Below are 24,465 nucleotides of genomic sequence, written 5' to 3' on the forward strand. Positions count from 1 at the left end.
TCAAACATAGCCTAGGTAGCTTCTGATTATGCATAAGAAGGAAAAACAAACCGCATAAGAACGATTTCTTCTTTTATTCATGTCTGAGTTATCAAGCAACCTTTGTAGTTTCTGATTTTGACTAAAAAATGCTTCTTCTTTTCATCTCTGAGATATTAAACAGCTTTCGACTTCTCATACTTTTGAACCACTTGAGGACTTAGTATATATAATTTTGAATCCATTTTCGTGATTTATTTTATTAAAACCAATTTTAGAGTTTTAATTAGTTTCATCTACCTTATCAAAAAAAAAGTTCTACTTGCTTTCTGAATGTATGTTAATTTCCAATTGAATATAGAAAACTCGAGTCATATTTATTTTTTAGTACCGTCTCATGAAGAAAATGGCTTAACTGCACTATACGTCGCCGTCTTAATTCCAAATAAATTATGTGTAATAAAACGTGAAAAATAAACAAAAATGATAACTAATTAGTTCATCTTTTATTGTCATGCTGAGTTTCTATCCTAGTTTTTTTTTCTTCCATTAAATATAATAGAAAAGTATTTTCCAAAAATCTTTTTCAAAATACTTTTAATGAATTTGTTATTTTTTTTTTTTTTTGTTTCTCTGGTATTCTTTCAACAACAATACGAGAACGAAGTCATCATTAGGAATTAGCTACTTATTTTTTTATACCTTTACCGACTTTTTCTAAACAAGGGATATACGTCCATAATTTTGTTTTTTATTTACTTATAGAGTTTTATTTTCTTATTTGTACGATTTTAAACACTTTAATGCATTAAAATGTTTTATGTCTTTATCTCATAAAATATGTTGCCTAAAATGCTCGTAAATTTGTACTTCAAACATTGTGTTCCGGAAAAGGCCATAAAATCCCTTAAAGTCTACACCAACTCGTGTGTATAGCACTTAAATAAGTGTTTTGTTGTTCCTGTTGTTGTGATTGTATCTGTTTTTTATTTTTGTGTTTTATGAAATTCCTAAACTCCTTTAATACTTAACAGCATACTGCAACATAGCACATAAATGCTATGCACAGCACACACTTCCTTATTATAATATTGTTTCGTTTGGTTTTCGTTTCGGTACTGTCTGGCTGGCACTTTGGCTGTTTAGCAGTTTGGCAGTTTGTCAGTTTGTCAGTTTACTGTTTATCTATCTTCAAGTGTATCTGTTGGTTTTCGTCCCTTTGGTTTTTGTTTTTTGTTTTTGTTTTTTCTAAAATATTTTTGTATTATTTTTTTATAATTAAAAACAAAATTCCTTCTTTTTTTTTTCATATATGTTGGTAGTTTTTTTTTCTTCTCATTTTTTGCTTGCACTTTACATCTTAACGCACTCTGCTCTTCAGGTCTTGATATTGCCCTTGCCCTATGCTCGTTTGTTTGCCTATTGAGCTGCTAGCACACTTAACAGACTATTTATGGCCTAAACGGTTAGATCAATGGATCGACGGTAGCAACAACAACAACAGAAGCAACAATCTTCAAGTACAAAATTAATATCATTCACACCCGAAATGCATTTAAACGTGCTGCAAACAATAATATTTATTTTAAACTACAAAATGGAAAAACGAACATAAATTATACGAGTATCTAGGTACATATGCAACCTCGCATGTAACGATGAAGCGTGTAGATACAGTTTTATATATACATATATACATATATATATGTGTATGGTATATTAAGAAAACGTTTATTTAGTAATTGAATGTATAATTACAACACAAATAACACGAAAAGGGACAGCTATTTCCCTCTATTTGTAGAGTGTGGAGTGTTGTACCCCTTGTCTTGTCATGTCTTGTCTTGGTTTGTCTGGTATGGTCTGCTCTGGTTGGTCTGGTCTGGTCTGGTGTTACACGTTAGGTTGTGTTGTCTCCTGTTATCATCGTATCTTTTTTTTTTTTTTTGTTTTTATCAATATGTACGCAGCAACTTAGGCGGTGGCGGCAGTTTGAAGATGTTGACAACCATTGGAAGAGGAACGCGTATGTTTGCATATGGTTGGGTGCACGATCCCTGAACCTATTAACTAGCACTATCGGAGATTGCGTTACACTACATGCGGATGTTATATGTTATATTACGTCGTCGTCGTTTAAGTTATTGACTAGGATTTTAATATCTACCTGTCGCACTTCTAAATATCCACAACTAACTTAACTTTAAATAACAACTTAAGAACCAAAATATTCACTGACATTCAGCAAAAAATCAAGTATGCTGCAACCCCTGCTAAAAAAATTAAAATAAAAATAAAAACATTTTAAGAAAATATATGGGAAAATATGCTGTAGGGGTTTTTGTTGTAGTTGTTGAGTTGTACTTTTTTTTTTTTTTATTTTTTTTTTGTTATACTTTATTCATACGATTTTTGTTTCTGCTGTTGGCTCGTTTTTCACATTTCCATTATATTCACTATGTGGAAAACTATCTTTTAACACGCACGCATTATTCATGGATTCATGTGTTAGCTGCACACTTTGGTTTAGTTTGGTTCGGTTCAGTTCGGTTCGGATCAGTTTGGTTTGGCTGGTTGGTCTGCTTAAGACGGGTCGGTTGCTGAGCTGTTAATACGCCAGCATAGCTTACACGTCCATTCATGTACGTTTTATTATATATATATATGGTATATATATGTATATATATATATTCTTTTCATTTCATTTCTAATGTTGGCAATAAATATATAAGTGTGTTTTGTTTTGCTTTAATTCTGTAGTATTTTCCATTTGTATTCCTTTTTTTCTTTTTGGGTATTTTTTTTTGTTTTAATTTTTTTGTTCTATTATTAAATATGTTTTATTTTTGTTTTTAGTATTTTTGTTTATTTTATGAAATGGCATATACAGTGCTAGAGTGCACGCACGACCCAACACGACCTTTCCATTGCCATATCATGCCAAATTATATCAATTCCTGGCTAGCTGTCTGCCTTCCTGCGTGCCTGCCTGCCTGCCAGCCTGCAAGCCACACATCTTAGGTGAAAATATGTGTAATAGGCACTGCAGACAATTACACTAAACATTCTTCCTGTCAGCGCATATTTTCCCATAAAATAGTTTGCATTTGGTTGGTTTCGGTTTTACTTAACACCAGTAATTCATTCCCCTGCATTGTTCTTACTTAGTTTTTTCTGGATTTCATTTATTTCATACTTTCCTGCCGGCTCCGGCTCCGGCTCCAACTCTTCTCGCTTTAAATTATTTAAAATCTGCGTAAAATCTATTTAAAATCTAATAAATTATATGCACTTACATGGATTCTAAGTTTTTCAATTTCATGCATTACACACAACACAGTCTTTTAATTTTATCTTTGAATTACTTTAACGCATTTATAAATTATTCTTATTCTTATTTAAATTTTTTTCATTTCATTTCAGATTTAAATCTTCCAATCCAAATCGGTGAGTTTCGCATTTATCTATCTAACGTCTGGATAAGCGTATCCGTAAGTTGGCATATCAAATATTTATGCGCTTTGAAATAAATTCAATTAAGTTGAACTGTTTATTTGATACTCTAGTAGTGCTACAATTTATTGTTGTAAATAATATTAGAAAAGTTATACTTGAACGTGCACAGAATAGTGAGAATAGTGAGAATCTTATGAATATATGAATAACTTATGAATAACTGTTCACTTAACATAATTATATACTTTTATTCTCCGTTAGTATAAATTTTTCTGACTACAGTTCATAATAGTTTTTACTAAGTTTCTTTCGGGTTAAGTTCAAGTTTATAATTGACATCGGCAGGATATAACTTAAGCAAAAATAACCAAATTTTTAAGAGATATTAAATTTTTTAAAATATAGAAAACTTACTACCATACTTAGGTTAGGTTATATCGGTGATCCCCAGTGGATCCTCTTAGGCCTATTGGCCCATTGTGATGCCGTATATAAATAATAAAAACCTCAGGGTTTAAAACCACCTAGAACATTTTGCGAAGCATAAAATGCTATTTAGAGTCAGATCCTGTAACTGGTCCAGGTCTTCAAGGAAGGGGGCTCCTAAAGTAGTAAGTCGCCGATCACTACCATACTTACATGATACGAAATGTGTCAGTTATCTAAATAGCAAATTTTTTTAAATATAGAAAACTTACTACCAATCTAACATGATATAAAACGGGTCAGTTGTCTAAAAACTAAAGGCTTTACCTGTTATTTATACTACAAGATACATTCCAAGATTAGATTGATTAGATTAACAAGTTGTGGTAATACATTCCAAAATAGAGACGACTTTTGAAAAATATAGGTATATTTATAGAAATGCATTATATTAATAGACCATTGGTTTAATTGATATAATATTTATTTATAAAAAAACAAACTTTTTTTTTTGTTTGTTATTTTTATTTACATTTTGTTTTACATGTCAAATTTTAAAAATTTCCTTTTTGGGAAATATTTTTTGCAATGTTGCATTCGAGATTTTCTTTTTTTTTTTGTAATTTCCCTTGATTTATTTTTAACTATTACTATGTTCAGACAGCCAAATTTCCTTAATTTCGTAATTAAGGAAATTAAGTTAATTTCGAAAGTGTTCATACTGTAACTGAGAAATTTTAAAAATTGTTTATTATAAATATAAAAGTTGACATTCAGTGGTTTTATTAGGTTTAGTGGATTTCAGGTATGTGAATTATTATTTTTCATTATATTTTAACTTAATAACAGTTATAGTTCTTTCTCTATATTTAAATTTAAAAATTTCCATAACTTTCAAAATATTTCCCGGTTTTATTAAAGTCAACTGGCATTGACATTTGTTTACAAAAAATGTCACTTTTACGTTATCTCAACTTTGTCTTATGCTTAAAATTTATCTTACGCATAGTTGTATTTGAAATGTCCCTAAATTTTAGCCTTTATTTAAAACAAATTAAACCCATTTTCATTAATTTCCTTCTAACCTTAAAACTGTGTTATTTTGTGTGGGAAAAACAACTTAATTTTGCTAAAACGAAATTTCACGTGTCAAATTTGTCAAATTTTGATAATTTCCCTTTTGGGAAATATATTTTGCAATGTTGCATTCGACATTTTCTTTTTTTTTTGTAATTTCCCTTGATTTATTCTTAATTAAGTTAAAAAGCTTAAAAGCTGCTTGCATGGTTAATCAAATTTCAATAGCGATCTAAATGAAATAAACTGTTTTAATGAAGGCAATGTAAAAATAGTTGGCATAGCAGCCTTCAGCACTGAAGTCCACTTGAGCTTATAAAATTTCTTATTATAATACTGTGGATAGACATTTTTTTGTACACCGGATCTAAAGGACCAACAGAACAATATATTTATCTAATTTTGTGAATTATTTAATATTCGAAAATGTTCACTTACATTTCCAGTTCATGGTTTGTGGTCGGTGCACAGTCCATTGTTAGAACTTAATAAAGTTCTGCAATTAATATCTGAAAATGTTCATATATGCATATATAGTATGTAATATTTTGGCAAATATTTGAACTGAAAGCTACGATTCTGCTTCTTTTGTGGTGTCAAAAGTAGCAGCATTTGGGTAATAAATAAATCTCAGAAATAAATCCGCATACGCTTGGTTTGTTGTCTGAAATGGCATAACGTGCGGAAAAACTATGACATATGACCGTGTATGCTATTCACAAACAGACAGACAAGGAAGACAGACGGTCGGATGGATGAACGAACAAACAGATAGTGTAGCAAACAGAGCAGAGCTGTTTTGTTTTTATTAATTGGTTACTGTATTGAGCTGTCTCATTGTATTGCTAAATCTAGCAGACGTCATTGTCACCACATACCACCAGTGTGCACTCGACTCGACTCGACTCGACTCGACTTAGCTCGACTCGACTATAGTGCATAATTTGGTATGGAGTACGTGCGTCGATTTGGTATTTCGCTCAGTAACAGAAAAGCAACGAAATTCAAAAATGAAAACCAAAACGCATTTCATGGGAGTGAGAGTATCTGTGGTGTCTAACATACTTGGTGCATGCATATCTGTCGTCTATGCCTTCGCATATCTGTCAGTCGAAATGTCTCCTGTTTGTCGGGATTTTTGGCTACTAAAATTTTTTTATAATTTTTTTTGTAACTAAATTTTCTTTACAATTGGTTTTCATAATTTTTCTTTTTTTTTTTACAATTTTTTGAGTATTTCTTTATTATTTTTTGTTTTTGTTTCTGCTCGCTGGTGCTTATTTCTCATATCCTCATTCATTTCTCAGTGCCTCAAGTACTGCTCCACTTGAAAATTTGGCATCAAATGTCATTGTTTCCAAATGTTTTTTTTATATTTTTCGTCTTATTTTTTGTCAAATTTGTATGAAAAATTTTTAATTTTATTATTTTTGTTAGTTTGAATTAGTGAAGTATTTTTCTTTCTCTTTCCAAATACGAGTATTTCTATTATTATTTTCGTTTCATAAAAAATAGAATTTTTATCTTATGTCGGCGGCATTCCTACATGACTGTGGCCGGTCGCCTCTGAATTGTCGGTGGACGGTTGGGAAAGTGTGGATTTAAATGAGTTTTTAAAATACTTGTGCACGTTCTTTACTGGCGTTTCATTTGTAAATGAATGGAAATATTTTTAAGCGTTTTGGCATTTGGCTGCTTTGGACGAACGTCTTTTATGGTATTTGCTTATAGCATAGCACTTAACCAACATCATTAGAATGTTGAAGAGCACCATCAGCAGAAGCGCAACATGGCGTTGGCAACAATAACTAAGTCAACATTTATTTGACTCTGCCATTTTAATGAATCACTTAATTGTAGTTAGAACTCAAGCTAAAGACTACTGCGTAAGTCGGTGGATGAGGCAATGGATGCTGTTCGCGTTATGTTGACGCAGTGTTCCATGCTCTTTGCTATGAAGTGGCAGAGTCACCACTTTGGCGACGCCAATTGAAATATTGTAATTTTTGCTTATCTAAAAACACATACATACATATATCTATAATGATGAACTTTTATGTATATATGTATATAGGGTGATCCAATTGAAGTGCGAATTTATAAAACAAAGCATTGTTTCATTTGATTGATATCAATGAAGCAATAAATACAACTACTTAGAATGATTTCTCATGCTTTTTAAATTTGCATCGTAGTCGACTTTAGTGTGAACTAAGGCTCTGAGGTGGTAAATAAACAGGTCGCAATCTCTTTCTCAATTCATAAAGAGTACATCAATAATTTGGTATTTTTCAGTGCTGATATTGGACTAATAATCTATACACTGAAGTCGAGTAAGGCAAAATGAAATTCAGAACGTTGTTTCTTAATCATTGTAACTTGGTTCAAGCTATGTTTAATGGTGTAAAACAGTAGTGAAATCATAATTATACTAAGGAAAAAATGTACTAGAAAATATTTTTCTTGTCAGCTTTTTCGCAGTGTATTATTTGTAGATTATATTACCAATCGTATGCTCTAATCATCTCTCTGGATACGAAAGAGATGTTCACAGTTTTAACGTGATTACCTGCCTTGTTGGCTCAACACCACAGCGTTCTAAACACACGTAACAAGATAATGCACCGATAGACGCCCCATTGGAATTGGGAATTTCAAAGATTTTCGCATATACTAACATAATTAAAGTTATGTGTTTGGCATAATCCAACCTCGTGTGAAAAGGCAACTTCACATGTTTTTTTTTTCAATCAGAGAAGACGATATTCGGAAACTAGCCGAGTTCTTAAAAGCTTAATAGTCTTTTCGTTTTAAAAAGCTAGGTCTATTCTTATGAATCGATAAAATCTTGTCGTTTGTTATGAGTTTTTGGCTAGCAACAAACAGAGCATGGGAAACACCAGAACAATGCAGTACAGAAATTAGTGAAAATCGAGAGTGAACACCAATTTTAGTTGTGATATTACCATCTGGGTGACAATCCAAACTTATAGTGTGGATTTCTGTAGCATATACGTATATTTCTTTATGATCTGCAAATTCGTAGTTCCTAATTTGCATTTAAATAATGAGAATAATATTTAAATGTTTGAATATTTGCTTAACAGTTATCATATAAACCGATATTTATTGAGTCTTTTAAATAGATCTTCACAATTGACATGCAGTTTTATATATACAGTCAAATTGCCATAAATCGAACTAAATAGAGTTCAATAGAGTTTGGAGAGGAAATTACATACAATTATAAGAAATTCTTTAACTCGAAGTCTCCATAAGTCGAATCTTTTCTTTGCAAATTGATATTTCGAGGAAGTTTACTGTATTTCCAGTTTATACCTAGTTATAATGTATTAAACTTATTTTTGGCGTAAAATGGGAGTCTTATAATCTTCTGGGAGTCTTATAAGGTCTTTATAATTTAAATGTGTTTTATATATATTTCAAGTTTGCATGGAATTGATTTGAAGATCAAGCCGGTAGTTTTATGGTTGTGTATTGGTTAATATGTTTATCGGGTCACGCTCGGATTGATGCTATTTTTTGAGAATCCTGAACTAAAAACAATATATTCCAAATCTTTTTGTGTTATATTGAGCGATACGCATAGGGTAATTCTAGATGCAAACATGTTTCGAATTTTTAAATAATTTCATTGGCGAAAAGCTTTCAAAATTCATTACGAGTATAACGAGTAGGAAATTAATTTAATATTTGCTTATGAGTAATGGATACGCAGAAATTGCCTGTACTTGCCGGGAGTTCGCTTTCAGTATTCAGTACTCCTCGGAGCGCTTTTGATAAATATTTTCATTTATTTGAAAATTTTTGTTTTCTTCTCATTTGCACAATATCGTCGTCTTATTTTTCTATTGTTACTTTCAATTACTTATTATTATTATTTTTTTCTGTTAAAGTAGGAACGCAAACTTCCAAGTATATCCGCAATTCATGTAAATCCAAACAAATGTTTTGATGGGAACGTGGGAGCACAAACGGCTGAATCGTCGTATGACTACGTATTAAAATGTTTTTGGTAGTGAAATTATTTTATTTCATTTTTTGTATTCTATTTAGATAGATTGCTGCTACTCGTACTGAAAAGTGCGGCAATAAAAAGGGTCGTTTTCCACAAAACAAAAAAAACCTACAAAAAAAAAAAAAAAAAAAAAAAAAAAAAAAAAAAAATAAAGACAAACGCAAGAAACGCAATCATTTCATGCATATACAGATATACTGATATCAGCAATCCCACCACCTAACCAATCTTCCAAACAAGCGCACATCCAAAGACAAAGCAATATTTATTTGTCGACATCATCTGCACTCTGCTTTTCCAACGAGCAGAGAGCACAAAGTACATTCCTTATATAATGAATTTCTATCGTTGTCAAAAATGAAAAATAAAGTTGAAAAACAAAATAAATGAAGAAAACTTGCATGTGAAATCCTATAATCCTGAATGTCAACTTATTATCTGCAAAAACACATGACTACTTTTAAGATTATTAAATAGGCCATTGCATCTGAGTGAGTCTCAAAGGCGCAACTCACGGAAGTTCTCAATATATCAAAGCATTTCACAGCGTATCCATCACAGTACTTTCGACATATCTCAGTGTATGATTTGCCTGAAATATTCCTACACAAATTTATTTACAATCCTCACATACATACATGCATGCATACACTATACTTTATAACTGCATTTTAATCGGTTTAATGAACGTAGTTCATATGTAGCAACCTTGGTTTCATTTCTCTCTTCAACCTATTAAGTGCAAAATAAAGACGACTTGGTGGTTAAAGCTTAAAAAAAATCTGAAACAGAAAAATCTTACCTCAACTAACGTCTTTATTACGTGCAGCATATGATTGTCGCTCACACGTTTGCAAAAAGTATGTAGCACAGTGTTATATGTTATCTCGTATTAGTAATACATGTACTAATTAATTATGAATTATAATTAAAAACAAAAAAAAATTAAATTCCATTTAAATTGTTCTGCCGGCATACAAGCCACCAACCAACCAGCCAAGCAATCAATAAACCAACCAGCAGCAAACACAGGGAATTATCCTGTTGTAGAGGTGCAAAGGAAGTCCTTAATTAACCCATAATTACATTCAATATGTATACTTAGTGTCAGTCTTTTTATAGCTAGTAATTTAAAGCCTGCACAACCAAGCCTGCCACCGCACTTTGTACACTGTTGAATTGCTGTTCTTAGTGTTGAATTTGCCGCAGATCGCTAAAGGCACTGCAATGATCCTCGTTCTTCTTTTTCCCATCTTCTCTGTCTTCTTCAATAGACTGATGAAGACTTATGCGGCGGCTTAGGCTTTTGTACTTTCCATTGGCTGTGATTGATTTCTACTCTAGCAACTGCTTTATGCGCATAAATTCAGTTCATTTATACTCATAAGTTTATATTGCTAACTTTAGTTACACCTTATTGCAGTATTATCCAGTCTATGGTATGTAATCAACTAGTACCGAAGTGCTCAACGCTACTAGTATAAAAAGATACAATTGTTGCATGCCATAAAATTATAGTTCATTTAAAACAATCATTTGTTAATCTTTTAGTTCTAAAAGTTAAAAGGGCTTTAATTTTGTTTTTTAGGTCTAGCATAAGGCTCTAATTATATTGCCTTTATTCAATATTCCATATAAGAAAAAATTCTCAATTATTATAATGAAGTCGTGCAATGCGTGTTCATATCATATCATATAAAAGAGATTGGTATAAAATTCCTCATTGAAAAATCAGCAAAAATTTTATCTGTTTTTTTTTTGAAAATAAATGTAATAGTTCTACTATAATTCACTTGTTATATTTCACCTTCAGATTAAGTTATATTAGCTTATACCGACGATTCTGATTAAAAGGGTTATTCAATCTTCTAGCATGGTTCTCTAATCAGCTGTGACCCATCAGCAAAACTACCGCAAAACCGTTTTCATGTATATGGGGCAACAAAAATAAAAGTACTGGATTTGTTCTTAAAAGAGCGCGGTCCACTTGCATACAGATGCCTATATATAGGCGAGTCTTCCCATCTTTTATTAAATTACCCAACACAGAAAGAGTTCGATAAATGTTTGCATGATATCAATAATATAGACAGATTTTTTAGTTGTTCTGAATGATTACATAAAACATACCATCTGTCTAGTTTGTCTTCTTTACTCATTAGGTTCTCATTTAGAAATATGTAGCAACTGAAAACCCTTCTGGATTTAAATTGTATTGAACTTAGGAGATTTAAAGCAGATTAACTGTCTTATAGATAGTTAGTATATTTTCCTATTAAATGTATAATCCACGTCCAGACGAGATATAGCTTCCCAAATAGCGATCACTTTCGCTTGAAAAACACTAAAATTATCAGGAAGTCTATAATATAATTATATCTATTTATAAGTATCCATGTTAAGACGAGATATAACTTCTCTAATACTTATTACTTTCGCCTGTAAAACACTAAAATGATCAGGAAGTCTATAATAGGAAGACTTACTTAGTTTTTCCGAGAAAGCTCCGCTGCATACACCACTAATTTTTTCAAAGCAACAGTTTAAATGGTTATACTTTTCCATAAAGAAAGATCTTAAAACAGTCATCTGTCGAGACGGTACAATTTAGGAGTACTATCAGCAGATAGTATATAGAACTTTGTTTAGACTGTAATAGATAAGTGAACTATATTCCTCATAAAGTTAGAGTGATTCACAGCAGAGCAAAGACAAATCACTGAAAATAAGATCACATTGATCCCAGTGTATCGATAACTGTCATCATCACTATTACCTGACCAAACCTATCATTGCGCACTTAAATAAATAAAGATTAATTCTGTTTTTTGTATAAAAATAAAATTTTATTGTATATATTAATTATAATAAAAGTTGTATAAATAAAAGTTTAAGAGCTTAATATCGTCCATCAGCGCATTATCCACTGAACTCGTTAAGTGCCCTCGCTTAGTATTAATTGTGTTTCATATGAAAACACTTCACAGTCAAAGTATGTAATTCAATTCATTGTATTTTGTATTGTATTTTTTTTCGGTATATATTTTCGGGGCGGTGTGGTATGGTGGGCTGGTGGGCTGGTTGAGCAGTAGCTCAGCTTATACAAGACTTTTAATAATATTAATGTAATCGAACATTAACACTGAATTAATTATCTGTTGACAGCCTACACACATCAAACAATGTATTAATATCACAAAAGCAAAAGCACAAAAAAAAAATTGTATTTAGGTAGAACCGTCATGCATGCGGTTTGCAAACCAATGAACAAATATAGGCAACGAACCGAACAAACATACTGAACCAATCGAACCCAAACCAAATAAAGTCAATAAGAGAAGTGAACTGAACTGAAACTGAAATTGAAACTGAAACTGAAATGTACAAAACCAACCCAACTAGCAAGTGAGGAATTCAACCACCCTACCACCCACCGATTTACATATACTTTTTTTCTATACATACATAAATATAATTAAGCATAACGACAAAGACAAATAATACCAAAACTCTCTATACAACAAACACTTTCTATGCTTCATTCATCAAATCTACGCTTCACTCACTCATCAATATAATGACAAATAGCCGGCCGCAATAGCAAAATGGCAGCATAGCATAACTGTAGCATAGCAAAATAGCCTGGGCAACAACAACACAGCGCAACATAATCAGCCAACAATCATGTTAAGAACGTACATTTGTATGTGTATAATAACAAAAGCCACAGTAGTATACATTCATTCTACACTGCATTGTTTCTTTGGCTGATGATGACGATAATGTTGATGTCGTCATTATTGTGATTTTTTGTTGTTGTTGTTGTTGTAGATTTTCAAAAAAAAATTAAATTTAATCCATAATCAACATGCAACACTGCATGTAAACATCAATTGAATGCAACATTTGATTGGCAATAATTGAAATACTCATAGTTGTTGTTGTCATGTTGTATGCGTACTGTTGTTGTTGTTGGTACTGTTAATATTATTATTGGCTTAATAAATGTTTATGCTCGCTTGTTTCTGCGTAAATATATTAAATTTACACCCACTTGCAAATAAGCTATCATGTTCGAACAACAACAACAACAATAACAGCAACAAAGACAACAAGAATAGCAACAGAAACAGAAACAGAAACAACAACAGAAGCTACGCTTTTACTAACAGGAGCGAGCAGTTATAATAATACAATAATGACTGCGTTAAAAAAATAAAATTTATAAAATACAATAACAACAATTTATAGTGGCAGTAAAAACGTATGAATGCTCTCTCATTTAAACATATGTTTGCATGTATGTGTGCATGCGTGTAGTATAAATAATTAAAGAAGTTTATTTGTTTGCACTATAATCGAACAATTTAGTTGACTCTACTTTGTATGTGTGGGAGTGTGGATAAAATAAGTGTATATGTATTAAATTCACTGCGAACTGTTGTCACTATATGCGATCGTTTTTCCTTACTTTTTTGCTTGCATGCATATATGCATATACATTTATTATTATTATTTCTATAATTGCTGTTGGTGTGTTGGTGTTTGTTGTTGTTGCACTTTATTTGCAACATTGTTTATAAATAATATTTTGTATTTTTAGTACAGCAGCACTTTTTATTGTGATTACTTTCATTATTGCTATTATTGTTATTATCATCATTGGTGCGACGACGCGTTGGCTGATGCTGCTCTGCTTGCTGTTTATGGTTGTTTGTTGCTGATTTTTGATTCATGCTGATCTTCTTTGATGCATGTTTTTATGCTGGAAGCAGCTTCCCGCTGTTGCTTTCACCTACTGTGTGTTTTGCTGTTGTTAGTTGTTTATTATGTGTTTTCGTTTGTAAAAGCTTTATTATTTTTGAATTTCATTTTTTTTTTGTTTTTTGTTTTTGTGCTTTAAATGACTACAAACTACAAACTTTGTTGCTGTACACTATTTTTCTTTTATTTTTGTTGTCTTCATAAACTTCAAAATAAAAAAACCTTGCATTTATTTTACTGTCATTGCGCTCAGCATTATGCTTTCCAATAAAATATTTTATATCTGCTATTGTAACTTTACAAGGTAAAGGATTAGATTTATGTGTACGTGTTTCACTATTGAAACTATTCCGTAAGAATTTTTACAAACATACTATTTTCATTTTATAAGCTGTAAAAATCCAATGTGGGATGTGACCAAAATAGCTGAGATATAAGGACTTTGTAAAAATGTTATTATAATGATCTGTGTGCTCTACCGACGTACACAGATTTTTTTTAAATAAAAATAAAGAAAAAAATTTTTTTTTTGTTTTTATTGCAGATTTATTATAAATGTATTTATAGAAACATTTATATTTTCATACTTTGTAATAAATTGGAAAAATAGCTTTCCTTTTATATGCAGAAATACAATAATGTTAATTCTAGTGGCTTTGACCGGCTTTGATCACAAAGAATTGCCGTCGGTAATTTAATTTTTTTTACCTTTCCGCGCTTATTAATGACGCAAAAATATATTGCTTCCTCATTAAAAAATTCTTGGAATTTATTAGTATTGTTATTATTGTACATTGTACACCTGCTTATAGTCGTTGTTGCTATAACACTTTTACTTTACAACAATCAATGCCATTTATAATAACACAAAGTTTATTTGTCGTTGTATTAGTATTGTTATTATATCGTTGATTATTACAGCTTTTGTATTATTGTTAATAATATGATACATATTCATGTTGTCACACACACATATACACACATAGACACAAGCAGGATGCCAAACGCCAAACATTTCCATTCAATGCATTATTTGTGCATTGAGCTATTATAATGACAATCATAAAAACAAAAACAACAACAACATCGCAACAGTACCGTAATTACAGTATTAATAATACAGGGACAGCAAGCACTAGCAGCAGCAGCAGCAGCAGCAATGAGAATGGTAACAATAATAATAAAAGCAAGAACAACAATAATTAGATGAGCAGAGTCGCCTGTAGGGCATTGCAACTTGGAAGAAAACCGTAGGAAAACAATTAATTAAAAACATTTTGTAAACATTTTCCTATTCACATTTATTTCCCTTGACTCCCACCCACTTTTCCATTTAATTTTTATTTTATTTAGAATTTTATATTTTTATTTTCTTTTTTATAGTTATACACTTTATTTTTTGGTTTTCTATTTTTTTTTGTTTTTTGCAATTAATGGCAATGATAATGATGATGACAGTGTCGATGATGCTTTTATTTTTGTTTGCTGTTTGTCGTCTGTTGGGTGTTTCTTTTGTAGTAAAGGATATTTTTTTTTTGTTTTTTTTTGTTTTTGTTCCTTTGCTTGCAAAATTAACTTGTGCTATTTTTAATTTTGCTTTCTCCTTATTTTCATCTTGGATTTAGTTTTCTCCTATACTCCTTCTTGCACACATATAAAAACTTCCTAGTTTTTTTGTTTTTGTAATATTTTTTTTTGTTTTTGTAATATTTTTTTTTGTTTTTGTAATATTTTTTTTTGTTTTTGTAATATTTTTTTTTTGTTTTTTTTTTTTTTTGTTTTTTTTAAAGCACTTTAGTTAAGAAGTCGTGCTTTGCAGTAATGAATTGAAGGGAAAAATTAGTTTCTTCAGCTAAATGGCAGATGAATGAACTTACATTACTGGTTGTAAAGACTTTCTTTCTCCATGTTGTTGCTGTGTGTCATCTTTGCTTCTTCCAATTTACCACTCGTTTTGCTATTTGTTCATTATGCGCCATTTCGCTGTCTTTATAATAATTTAAAGTTTGAATAAATCGCGCACTACTTATTCCCGTAATGCAAAATTAATTGGTTCAACTGAACAGAAACTTAAGTTTCTTACAAGAAAAAAAAACAACAACAACAACAAAAACACCAAGAAAAGGTGCAGGAGGTTACAAATTTATAACAAAATCATTTTCTGCTCCAATTTTATCCTTTAGGATTGCAAATACAGAAAAAAAAACTATCAAAAAAATTTAAACTATTTTTTACAGTGTACGGTGTCGTAAAAATATGTATTGTTATATTCATATATTTAGTTCTTACACCTCAAAACATGAAAAAAAATAATACTTCTAAAAATAATATTGTTATTATTTATAGATTAAAATGAAAATTAGTTTTTTCATTTGGTACCAGGACCCCTAAGATATAATGGAAAAAAATCCATTCACACCATTAAGATATAATAAACTTGTAAGTCCAATTATATTACTTATATTGTATATTACAGAAAATATCGAAAATATATAGGAAAACCGAAAAGAGGTTGAAAGCTAGATGCAAAATTATAGTTAGTCTTTCGCCAGGAAATGAGCAGCCACACCGATGATGGTGCCGAAAACTTTTTGTAGACTAGGACAGAATACGTTCCTTTCTCTCATAAAAATAAAGGAGAACTAAAATAAAAAGTATTACTGAGATAATAAACCACGATTAACACAATCCAAATCACTTATTGGTACCTATAACAATAAGAGATGCCAGGATGGTATGAACCTATCAAAAGAAATACTTAGAATCATCACAGGAATTCTAACAAGGCACTGTAAACTAAAACACCAACTTACAAGACTGGGTATATATACAGTTGCAAACTGTAGATACTGTGAAGAGAATGAGAAGTCGACCAAACGTGTGCTGTTAAAATGCCCTGCGCTAATGCACATACGGAATAGACTTCTGGGAATGTATATTCTTACGGAAGAGACAATAAAACTCTATAAAGTAGGTTCTATATTACTATTTATTATTGCAACAGGACTTAGAGTCCTATTCTAAACCCAGAAAAGGGCACAACAGACACGACGGTCGCAGTGTCACATTCCCTAGCAATAATAATGATATAGTTTTAGTCTGTTTATATATTTATTTCACTCATAAGATTATCTGTCTTATATATACAATATAAGTCAGCTAATTAGTTCTTAATTTTCAAATTTTTATTTGATTATTATTTGAATATTAGTTCTATTTGGAGACTCTTAAATAATAAACAAAATTAACAATCTTTGTGGTATACTATATTTTAGTTCAATAAAATTATTAGTCGTACGGTTAAAAAGCTTCAAACTACAATATTTCATTCACTCTCACTCTTTCTTCCCTCGTATACATTTTACTTTCAATTTCTCAATCGATTGCCAAAGTTACTAATAACCTTTTTCAAAAAAAAAAATAGAAACTTACTTAAAAATTACTATTTTTACTTAAAATGTTGTGCTTAGTTAACTTTGACAATGTATCTTTGTTAAGCATTTACAGAGTATCTAATGTATTATTAAAGGTATTTCGAACGAAGTTAAGTGTTTCGTTGAACTTTTAGTATTTTGTTGTGTTTTGTGCTATTTTTGCCAACTTAAAAGTATTTAAATATAGAATTTATTTTAGCTAATGTTCGAGTATAAGTTATTGCCGCACACTGAAATGCGTAACGACTTACGTTGAACCGTAACTTCAGATGCGTTACGCATGCATGAACTTCGATTTTAATGTCAGAATATTTTAGTATGTTATTGTTTGCTTAGATGTGTGATGAAGAGGAGGATGTTGACATGTCGACCCATTTATCGATGCACACATTTACACTGCAAAACAGCAGTATCGTAACGGAACACGTGGGAGTTTTAGTTAAAGTAATTTAAAAGATATTTTTTCATACGTTGAAAGTATCTCCATTTGAAGTTATTTACTCACAAAAAAACACTTATTACTTATACTATAGTGATTAGAAGTGATTGAAAAGTGATATTATTAAATTTAAAATAAATTTAAATGATTCAATTTATAATATATTTTGTTTTCTTTAAAAAATGTCCCCTAAGATAAGCTAGACACATTATTTTAAGCGCTCAAACATTTTTCTCTTCAACGAACGCAAAGTAGAGTTACTAAGCCCATTTCTAATAACTCTTAAGACACAAAAAGTTAAAATAGGCTGATATCTTACACAACATTTCTTATAATCTATCAACATCCGCCTTTTTTCCATCCCATCTCTGAAGGTTGGAATTTAATATACGAATATTCTGTTAAATAAACCAGTATTTCGATTGAGGAACAAATCATTTTTTTTATTTTTGACTCAAATATATTCGCATTATATGTAGTATTGTTTTAATATTCTAAATGCTGATTAGAACTGATAAGTGCTCAGAAGCTAAAATACACTATTTTTTAAATTCATCAAATATTTCAATACCCTTAAATCGCTTCTTTCTAGACTGGTGTTACATTGCTTATATCGGCCAATTCAGATACAAAATTTCGAACAATCCCGAAGTAATGTGAACAAATTTTATAGCTGCCTGCTTATAAAAACTGTAGATGGCTTTGACAACGTTTGGTAGCCTTAAAATTTTTTTATCTCTTCTTAGTTCGTATTTTTTAAAAAACGATTTACAATACCATTCTTAATAGAAATATTGAAAGTATTGAAAAAGCAGACAGGACATAAGACATACATCTATCTCCACTCTCAGCAGCTACCCAACAAAAGCCACTCAAAATATATAAAACGTTACGATCCACCTGATCTTTGTACTAAAAGACCAGTTTCACGGACCGAGTAAGCCAATTGTAGATCTTTCAGGTCATTTTTATATAGGACCCACGCAGAGTAACTGTGCTTTCCATTCAGCACGTATTGTAGAAGTTGCGGAAACTTTGACGAAGACACTTTTGCTTTGACTATTCAGTCATAGCTAACAGACGGAACAGATTTTTAGAAAAATACTTTCTTAACATTATATAGACAGACATACATATATTTCATTACATATGTACTGTATGCTGTACTCGTACCATTTCATGGTGCTACTATATAATGTAGTCAACAAATACAATGTTGTCTTCTGAATGATTTTATAATGTTTTTTTTTTTATATGTATTGAAGTTTATTATTTGATGTGATAATTTCGAAACAAAATTTATTAATTTTAATATCTTTTTGTCATTATTTTTAGTCAAGTAGTACTAAATTCAGGCTTAAGTGAGTCTAATAGAGTCTTATGATCGATACGATATGATTATAGTTCATATCGTATCGATCATATTAACAGTAATAATTTTTTTCTACTTTAATTTGAACAAAAGTTATTTGTGTTATTTGTAAATGCTTGTCAATGAGCATTTCTTTGTATGTGATCATTATTTTTATATTATTCATTAATTGTGTGGCCATTAGTTTATATACTATTTGGAAATAAAACTGACTCACTTTTGTAAGTTATACTTTAAGTCTCTTATTTGCTTGATGAAACGCAAGTTAGTAAGTATCCAAACTACTTTTACTCAATATTCTCTTTGATTACTTGGGTGACTCATTGAAACAACTAAATTTTAGATAATTTTTGCTGCTCCTGTAAAAAATTTTACACTCCTACTTACTCTTCACATAACACGATTAAAGACTTGTAATGATGGAATCTCAAAACGTCGTTGTGAAAAATATTTAAGTCTCATAGAGTGAGAACTAATAGCTTTTTTTATATTCTTTGCCAATTTTTTTAAGTAAAGTCCAGTTATACTTAACTTAATCAGCCTAAAGGTATGCAGACACCCATAAAATCACTTCAAAAAGAAACGCTTGAACTGTATAAGCTGTATGAGCTGTAAAGATTGATACAATATCTGTGACAGGCAGTGTTTGTAAGTAAATCTTTTCCGTACTAATGCCGTACTATATGTGTATGTATGTATGCTCATGTGGGAAAGTAACTAAATTTATAAGCTATAATACATAGCATTTTTTCTTGTAGTTGTCAGTAATGAATTAAGAAAAATCTCGACGTCATTTAAATTTACTGCCATTGCAGTTATCTAATGTTTTTATTGTTATTTATATATATATATACATATATTGCTGTATTGCTCTTATACTGGGAGTAATTCAATACCAAAAAGTAAGATATATTAAAATGAAACAACTACAACAATAATAGCGGCAACAGCAATAACAACAACAACAACAATAAGAGCCACGAAATCCCAAATCATAGAAACAGCAATGAACATTTGTTTAATTATTGTTTCATGTGTATTAATAAAGTGAAGCCATCATTGGTAGCAACCATTTTTTGTTGCTGCTGCTGTGCTGCTGTTGCTACCGTTGCTGTTGCTGTTGTTGTTGTTGTTGTCGTTGATGTTGCTGATATTGTTGCTAAGGCCTTATTGCTTATTGCTACTGTTGATGAGATACTGCAGCAATTTAAGTTTCAGCTCCTGCTGGTCGTGCCTTTTGTTGCTGCTTGTATTGTTGCTGTTATTTTACTTAATGCTACTGGTTATTACTTTACTTTGTTTGCATTCCTTCACATAAGCCACATCAACATCCACATTCATACAAACTTGTAGTCAACTCGACTTAAGCCAACTTCTCGTAAGTTCCAAAGACACAAACTCACGATATACACGCTTTCAAATATATTAAATATATACATATATATATATATATATATATATATATATACTGATATACTCGTATTAACATATACGAGTAAATGCCGGAATTTATAAGCAGATATTTATACAAAAACAAAAAAAGAAGAGTATCTCTTTTTAATGCTCACTTACTGCTGTGCTACAGATCAACAATCTATATGCATATAGTCTTAATTTGTGGACGTTACTGTCGTTATTGTTGTTATTGCTATTGATGTTGTTGTTGTTGTTGTTGTTACTGGTGCTGTTGCTTTTGCTGTTATTGCCGCTGCTGTTGCTGGTACTGGTACTTGTGCTGGTGATGCTGCCACTTTTATTGCTGTTTCCATTGCCAATGTGTATGCGGTTCTTTATGATGAATGCATTCTTATGCTGATTATTTTGATTGTTTGTTATTATTATCAGCTTCATTTTCATTCTCATACTCATACTCATCCTCATCCTCATATTCATTCTTATGCTCGAAACTTGAAATATGTATCTATCTATATATATATATATATACATATATATATATCTGAGTATGCTTTGATATCCGTAGTCTTGCACACTCAACCTAAATCCATACGTACGAGTATATACATATACACAGCAGCTGCTCGACATAATCGTAATCGGTATCAACACCAGCTACAATTCACCAGTTTATAACTGCTACAAAATGTTATAAGTTAACGTTTACACAGAGTTTAAGTCACTGAGAAATCTCATAAAGTCACACACAACGGCTACACAGATACTTCGGTGGCTGCCACCAAAGTATCTGAAAGCAAACAAAGTATCATATTTTATAATTAAGCATCATAATAAGATTAATAATAATAAGTTCGAATGCAAAAGAAAAATATAAATTTTCAACCTAGTAGCAGTGGAGGAAAAACTTTTCTAATAGGCCACACTCAACGTGAGTTCAACTTTTTAACAGAGGCAATCTATTTTTTTAACATATCTTTTTTTTTTTCTCTTAATATCTATTCTATAAATATTTATTTATTAATTCTTTTCTTTTTTTTTCTGTTTTTTTTTTTTTCTTTATATTTCACAACTCATTTTCATTAAAACTTTAATAAAAATTTATTGTGCCATTGTCAACACAACAGAGTTCTTCTTCATAAAGTATCTAAAGTATCCAAAGTATCTGCAATATTAAAAGTTTTTGCTCTGCTTGCTACTATCTGTAGCTGTTAAGTTTATTTTTATTGATTTATTATTATTTTTATTATTATTATTATTATTTTTTTTATGTTTGTTTTTTTTGTTTTTTGTTTTGGTTTTTGTTTATTGAAAGTTATGAATATATTAATAAATTTATAATGATAGTTCATTAAATTGATTAGTTGACAGCTATATTGTTGCCATAAAGGAAGGGTTTTTATACATGAACTCGAACTCATGCACAAACTCTGAGAAAGTTTATTTATGTGCTCATAATTGATTATGTCAAAGATAAGAGCTACAAATGTTGATGCATAGATACATAGTCAGACAACGACGTCGGCTTTGTTGTTAAATACTCTGTGTTTTCTTATTTTTTGTTTTTTATTATTATTCATTAATATACATACATTTTATAAACACACATAACGTATAAGCATTAACTATTTTCATGTGGATATTATTTTTTTGTTTTCATTTATTATTTGTCTCTTCTCTCATGAGCTTTTAGTGTAATTAATCTAACTTAGACTGCCTGCCTACAAAAGATACATTATAAATGATAAGCATTTGTTAGCAAAACATTGACATTGGTTAAATACTGCAATTGAAGGCTGGCAGTAATCTTGTTTAAGGCACAGTATCTACTTTATTGAACTCTTTACAAATTCGTTTCATTTCGTTTTGTTTGGGTTATGAATTGCAGTTCGTAGAACCAATCACATTCACAATATTTAACTTTTACACTTGTTTTACATTTTGTTTCCTTTTATATCTCTATAAAGAGTTATTTCTTTATCGTAACATCGCAATCCTTTATGAGTAAGAATTATGAATGCATTTGTTATTAGTAGAATTATTCCTTAACAAAGGCAAATACTGTACATATGTACATGTGAATGTGGACTGAATCTACTAAATTCAAACTTAGTCAATATAGTACACTACTAATATGAAATAAAAAGGACATCATAATAATACAAAAAGAATTATAGATAGTATGGAAAGAGAGCAAAAATGCAGAAGTTGCAAGAAAAAAGACATATCAAGTGATCAAACCTGGTATAATTGAGTCATACCACTGACACTGACTTATGAGTTTGGTAAATACATGTTTTTCAAAAATAATCGCCTATATCAACTGTGCAATTTAATTTTAGAACTTAATATATCATTGATACATTCCACTACAGTGACCTATCAACCTATAAGTCAGGTGACCACTGACACTGACTTATGAGTCTGGTAAATATATGTTTTTCAAAAATAATCGCCTATATCAACTGTGCAATTTAATTTTAGAACTTAATATATCATTAATACATTCCACTACAGTGACCTATCAACCTATAAGTCAGGTGACATCGCAAATGTATGTTTTACAAAAAAGTTTGCTTTATTAACCATTCAGTTTGGTTTTAACGCTTAATAATATTTTCTTACATTGCCTATGCTCTACTTAGATGGAAGAGATATTATGGATATAAGACAGAGGTGTAAAAGCTACAAGAAAGAACACGAAAAACAAACATCTTAACACTTTTCTTGCGAATGATCTAGCTTGACATATCACTACAGAAGCCTTCGAACCTATGCATCTGGTGGACTTTTCAAAAATAATCTTCTTTATAAGCCAGCCATCTACTTGGACAGAAACCGACATTAACATTGGCTCAACAAAAAAACTGAGTCCATCTCAATAGGATCATCAACAGTAATTCTTCTTAAATCAAAATTTTTTACGAACTAGAAAAATATTGTATGTGCTTTACACAGACCTGTACTAATATCTCCTCAAAAGAGTAGCATCCTAAAAAATAATATTAAAAATTTACTCCGCAATGGATCTAATGCTATGGATTGGCAGCAAATCGCTGAGCGATGGTTCAAAAAAGACGTGCTAAAGCACTTACAAAATAAACATATTAAAGGTTTTACTTATTATTTTTATCATCTTCCAACGAGTGATAGATCGTTATTTTATATATCAAATTAGAAAGAAAGCATTTATTAGTAAAGTTTAGTTTTAAATATATTCTATATTTATATTTACATCTATATCCATATTTATATATATATCTATGTTTATGTCTATATTTATATCTATATTTATATTTTTGTCTATATTTGTAACTATATTTATGTTTATGTCTATATCTATATCTATATCCATATCTACATATATATCTACATATATACATTTATATCTACATCTATATCAATATCAATGTCAATATCTGTATCTGTATCTATATCTATGTCTATACCTATATCTATGTCTATACCCATATCTGTAGCTATATCTATGTCTATACCTATATCTGTATCTATGTCTATATCTATATTTATATCTATATCAATATCTTTATCTATCTATATATATATATATCTACCATATATATTGATATCTATGTCTATATTTATGTCTTTGTCTATATTTATATCTATATCTGCATCTGTATCCATATCAATATCTGCATCTATATTCATATCAATATCTATATCTATAAATGTAGATATAATTGTAGTAGATATTTACTATCAGAAAACATAAGATTTGATATTAAATTTGTACTGTGAAGATATAGTCTTTACAGAATAGATAAACAACGTACGCATAGGGACATAATATTCATATTTAGTCATATAGTTAAATAATCATACAGAGTTCAGGCTACACGTTAACAAATCCTTTAAGAAAATGCTTATATGCTAAAGAAAAAGTAGAAGATCTAATCATAGTGTTGTAACATCGACCTAGAAAAGATTAATACTTTTCTGGATATAGCTAAAGTGAAAGAAATCCTTTAGTGATTTTATCATGGAGGTTTAATATTGGAATCGGTATAATATCCATAGCTATAATTTTATTCATACCAATAAA

General features: G+C 30.3%; 1 long non-coding RNA gene across 3 annotated transcripts in view; it reads left to right on the forward strand.

The window, feature by feature from the left end:
• The window catches only part of LOC119662018, a 109,784-nt gene that overhangs the window by 66,292 nt on the left and 19,027 nt on the right, over positions 1-24,465 (forward strand). For all 3 annotated transcript variants that reach the window (XR_005250658.1, XR_005250657.1, XR_005250659.1), the window contains exon 3: positions 3,403-3,426. This is a non-coding gene — a long non-coding RNA (uncharacterized LOC119662018). The remainder of the gene's footprint in view (positions 1-3,402; positions 3,427-24,465) is intronic.

This window comes from Teleopsis dalmanni, chromosome X, assembly GCF_002237135.1.
Source record: "Teleopsis dalmanni isolate 2A chromosome X, ASM223713v2, whole genome shotgun sequence".
Lineage (NCBI taxonomy): Eukaryota > Metazoa > Arthropoda > Insecta > Diptera > Diopsidae > Teleopsis > Teleopsis dalmanni.